Here is a 6,000-nt window from a genome sequence, read left to right on the forward strand (position 1 = left end):
TTTAAAAGGGCATTATTACTGATGCCTGTTTAGGTTTGAAATACATTTAGCCTTAAATTGCGGCACTAAGCTAATATTTCCACATGAGGTTTCACTAAATTAAAGGGGAAGAACAGTATTTTACAGATTAATGTTAGATGGTTCCTCACCCTGAAAGTAGTCTATAGGCTGGGAGAAAATGTAATCCATGGTTCAGTTTTCATTAAACAGCCATTACAAACGTCAGCTAACTTTAGTCACCGCTAGCTAAAAATCTATATGGGAGGAAGAGGGGTATGCGGCACATGTTAAAAATGTTAGGGCTAAATAAACTGAAATCAACTCAATTTCAACACCATTATTAAGTTTTCCGACAACACAACAGTGATCAAATCGGAGGGCCTGTTGTCTGGACCTCTGGCAGTCTCTATGGGGGTGCCACAGGGTTCAAATCTCGGGCTGACTCTATTCTCTGTGTATATCAATGATGTCGAAAAAACATCCTCTGGTTCGCCCCGGTTAGGAATAGCCCTCGACTTCTCTACATTGGTATCATAAGTGGGATGGAGAGCATGTACGAAGCAGGCGAGAGGAACTGCCAGGATTGAAGCGTGAGGATGCAGTCTCCGAATGAAGGGTCCTAGTGAGTCAAGGGGTGACGACTATCCCCACCCAGTCGGGCCTACCCATAGAGATATGTAGAGGATTCATCTTTATATCTGTGCCATTATAGCATCTGTGACAGCATGGGCAGAGCCACTGAATCCCCACCCAGTTCTTTAAAATGATGGCAGCATGGTGGAAGCCCTCAATGGCAATGTCCAAGCTAACACAGGTTATATCCATGATGAGTCCTCTATCCATCTCTATGGGTCTAACCCTGACTTCGCTGAAATATACTAATGGTTATAACTTATAATACTTCTAAATTTACTCCCAGACAGGACCACTCCTACTTTCTACGACGATGAGGGGATTTGATCAAGCTGGCCCAAATTGCACCGTTCTATGGCCCGCCACGTGACCGGGCAAATCATGCTCAAATCAAACTGTAATCTGCGCCGCTTGGTCATATGCAGGGAGTTCGATTAAGTGCACAAGGCTATGGCCCGTGAAGTGAACTGCAAAAGCGCCCTTCTCAAATGAACAGTAATCCACAGTTGCGCAAATGCGCATTCATCAGTTTTGTTGTTAAGAAACCCAACCGTCTAGGCAGCATGATTAGGGCCAGGCGTTTTGGTTGGGTTATTTCTTCCTCGCATTTCCATCATCCGACCTCGAGGCCGATATAGCACCTTCTCTCACCATGTGTAATGGTAATTGTCACATGTCCATTCCATGATAATCTAACGTAATTATCAAATTACTCCAAAATAAATTCCCAACCATGTGGATCAAATGAAATGTTTGCCAACAATTATTTTCACCTGCAGCCTACACTTTAGCCTAATGAATCAACTTATTAATTTACTGTTATCAACATTATGTGGGAATAATAAGCATTTAATGTAAGAAAATATTGCCTATTTCCAAATAAAGTAGCCATTTTCATTCACTATTGAAATACATGTAAAAACATAAATGCTGAGGATATGGCTTTTGCAAGCGCCTACATCCCTCTCGAAAACGACGACAATCCCAAAATCCAAAATTCGCGCCATCATTAACTCAAATAAAGAACGGAGGTGCAGTCTGGTAAAATAAAATAAAGATTGCATACAGTTGAATTCGGAAGTTTACATACACTTAGTTGGAGTCATTAAAACTCATTTTTCAACCACTCCACACATTTCTTGTTAACAAACTATAGTTTTGGCAAGTCGGTTAGGACATCTACTTTCTGCACGACACAAGTAATATTTCCAACAATTGTTTACAGACAGATTATTTCACTCATAATTCACTGTATCACAATTCCAGTGGGTCAGAAGTCTACATACACTAAGTTGACTGTGCCTTTAAACAGCTTGGAAAATTCCAGAAAATGATGTCATGCCTTTAGAAGCTTCTGATAAGCTAATTGACATAATTTGAGTCAATTGGAGGTGAACCTGTGGATGTATTTCAAGGCCTACCTTCAAACTCAGTGTCTCTTTGCTTGACATCATGGGAAAATGAAAAGAAATCAGCCAAGACCTCAGAAAAAAAAATTGTAGACCTCCACAAGTCTGGTTCATCCTTGGGAGCAATTTCCAAACGGCTGAAGGTACCACGTTCATCTGTACAAACAATAGTATGCAAGTATAAACACCATGGGACCACGCAGGCGTCATACAGCTCAGGAAGGAGACGCGTTCTGTCTCCTAGAGATAAACGTACTTTGGTGTGAAAAGTGCAAATCAATCCCAGAACAACAGCAAAGGACCTTGTGAAGATGCTGGAGGAAACAGGTATAAAAGTAACTACACCACAGTAAAACAAGTCCTATATCGACATAACCTGAAAGGCCGCTCAGCAAAGAAGAAGCCATTGCTCCAAAACCGCCATAAAAAAGCCAGACTACAGTTTGCAACTGTACATGGGGACAAAGATCGTACTTTTTGGAGAAATGTCCTCTGGTCTGATGAAACAAAAATAGAACTCTTTGGCCATAATGACCATCGTTATGTTTGGAGGAAAAAGGGGGTTGCTTGCAAGCCGAAGTACACCATCCCACCCGTGAAGCACGGGGGTGGCAGCATCATGCTGTGGGGGGGCTTTGCTGCAGGAGGGAATGGTGCACTTCACAAAATAGATGGCATCATGAGGAAGGAAAGTTATGTGGATATATTGAAGCAACATTTCAAGACATCAGTCAGGAAATTAAAGCTTGGTCGCAAATGGGTCTTCCAAATGGACAATGACCCCAAGCATACTTCCAAAGTTGTGGCAAAATGGCTTAAGGACAACAAAGTCAAGGTATTGGAGTGGCCATCACATAGCCCTGACCTCAGTCCCATAGAACATTTGTGGGCAGAACTAAAAAAGCATGTGCGAGCAAGGAGGCCTACAAACCTGATTCAGTTACACCAGCTCTGTCAGGAGGAATGGGCCAAAATTCACCCAACTTATTGTGGGAAGCTTGTGGAAGGCTACGTGAAATGTTTGACCCAAGTTAAACAATTTAAAGACAATGCTACCAAATACTAATTGAGTGTATGTAAACTTCTGACCCATTGGGAATGTGATGAAAGAAATAAAAGCTGAAATAAATCATACTCTCTACTATTACATTTCACATTCTTAAAATAAAGTGGTGATCCTAACTGACCTAAGACAGGGAATTTTTACTAGGATTAAATGTCAGGAATTGTGAAAAACTGAGTTTAAATGTATTTGGCTAAGTTGTATGTAAACTTCTTACTTCAACTGTAAACTGAACAAGTTCCACAGACATGTGACTAACAGAAATGGGTCTGGGGTCTGGGGTCTGGGGGTCTGGGGTGTTGAGATTGCCTGCATTGACAACAAGCTCAGTCCGATGACGCTGTGACACACCGCCCCAGACCTAGACGGACCCTCCACCTCCAAATCGATCCCGCTCTAGAGTACAGGCCTCGGTGTAATGCTCATTCCTTCTACGATAAACTGGGAATCCGACCATCACCCCTGGTGAGACAAAACCGTGACTTGTCAGTGAAGAGCACTTTTTGCCAGTCCTGTCTGGTCCAGCGACGGTGGGTTTGTGCCCATAGGCGACGTTGTTGCCTGTGATGTCTGATGAGGAACTGCCTTACAACAGGCCTACAGGTCTCAGTCCAGCCTCTCTCAGCCTATTGTGGACAGTCTAAGCACTGATGGTTCCTGGTGTAACTCGGGCAGTTTTTGTTACCATCCTGTACCTGTTCCGCAGGTGTGATGTTCGGATGTACCGATCCTGTTCAGGTGTTGTTACACGTGGTCTGCCACTGCGAGGGCAATCAGCTATCCTTCCTGTCTCCCTGTAGCGCTGTCTTAGGTGTCTCACAGTACGGACATTGCAATTCAATGCCCTGGCTACATCTGCAGTCCTCATGCCTCCTTGCAGCATACCTAAGGCACGTTCACGCAGATTAGCAGGGACCCTGGGCATCTTTCTTTTGGTGTTTTTCAGAGTCAGTAGAAAGGCCTCTTTAGTGTCCTAAGTTTTTTGTAGCAGAATTCGTCTGCATCCCCGAGTTCCACTGGCATTGCTCATCTGTACAGCACACCCCTGTCAATCCTCCATTCACAGCATTCTCCACCTTCAACAAAAAACTACTGTTAGAATAGTCAATTACAGTACAGAACACTAGTTTACATGGTGTACACAGTTCCCTTGTAGTATATTAAAATTATGTCTTTGTTAAAGGTTTTTCATGAAGAAATGGAAGGTTGATTATTGCTATCCAGAGGGAAGGTTTTAGCGTGACGTCACATATGACAAACAGGAAGTGGGTGGGAAGATACGGGGATTGAACAGTAGAGGGAGCTATTCAACTCTTGGAAGGCTATATAAAGGGGGGAGCAACGACGGAGAGTTAGAATGCAGCAAGATTTAATTGGGTCTGGTTCTCCGGACATTGTGTCTGTACTTACGCTGGAACCTCGTGGTTTGAATAAAGGCCTTTGAACACGATCCAGTCTAAGCAGACTCTTTTAATTGATGGTAACACCTACGATTGACGTATACTACACCCTTTTAACTAGTAGGTTTATGTTATGTTGGTCATTTCCTATTTGATTGTAAAACTCACCTTGATTCTGTACCTACAGTGAGGGAAAAAAGTATTTGAACCCCAGCTGATTTTGTACGTTTGCCCACTGACAAAGAAATGATCAGTCTATAATTTTAATGGTAGGTTTATTTGAACAGTGAGAGACAGAATAACAACAACAAAAATCCAGAAAAACGCATGTCAAAAATGTTATAAATTGATTTGCATTTTAATGAGGGAAATAAGTATTTGACCCCCTCTCAATCAGAAAGATTTCTGGCTCCCAGGTGTTTTTTATACAGGTAACGAGCTGAGATTAGGAGCACACTCTTAAAGGGAGTGCTCCTAATCTCAGCTTGTTACCTGTATAAAAAGGCACCTGTCCACAGAAGCAATCAAACAATCAGATTCCAAACTCTCCACCATGGCCGAGACCAAAGAGCTCTCCAAGGATGTCAGGGACAAGATTGTAGACCTACACAAGGCTGGAATGGGCTACAAGACCATCGCCAAGCAGCTTGGTGAGAAGGTGACAACAGTTGGTGCGATTATTCGCAAATGGAAGAAACACAAAAGAACTGCCAATCTCCCTCGGCCTGGGGCTCCATGCAAGACCTCACCTCGTGGAGTTGCAATGATCATGAGAACGATGAGGAATCAGCCCAGAACTACACAGGAGGATCTTGTCAATGATCTCAAGGCAGCTGGGACCATAGTCACCAAGAAAACAATTGGTAACACACTACGCCATGAAGGACTGAAATCCAGCAGCGCCCGCAAGGTCCCCCTGCTCAAGAAAGCACATATACAGGGCCGTCTGAAGTTTGCCAATTAACATCTGAATGATTCAGAGGAGAACTGGGTGAAAGTGTTGTGGTCAGATGAGACCAAAATGGAGCTCTTTGGCATCAACTCAACTCGCCGTGTTTGGAGGATGTCACGCCCTGGCTCGGGGGACTCTCATATGTTGAGCCAGGGTGTTAGTTTCTATGTTTTGCATTTCTATGTTGGCCAGGGTGGCTCCCAATCAGAGACGGCTGTAGCTCGTTGTCTCTGATTGGGAGTCATACTTAGGTAGCCATTAGGCATTCTTTCTTTGTGGTTTCATGTTCTGATTTGGTTTGTGTTATACCGTAGACGTCACGTTATCGTTGTTGTTTTGATCGTGTGATCATTCTAAATAAATAATATGTTCACCTTCAACGCTGCGCCTTGGTCCTCCTCCTTAGACGATCGTGACAGAGGAGGAGGAATGCTGCCTATGTCACGGTTTACTAAGCCAGAACCCAGAAGCAGACCAGGACAAGGTAAGTGGTGTCAAAGGTGAGTGTTTATTTAACTGATCCACGAGTGCTGCTGAATAATC

This window comes from Coregonus clupeaformis, unplaced genomic scaffold (assembly GCF_020615455.1).
Source record: "Coregonus clupeaformis isolate EN_2021a unplaced genomic scaffold, ASM2061545v1 scaf0760, whole genome shotgun sequence".
NCBI classification, from domain to species: domain Eukaryota; kingdom Metazoa; phylum Chordata; class Actinopteri; order Salmoniformes; family Salmonidae; genus Coregonus; species Coregonus clupeaformis.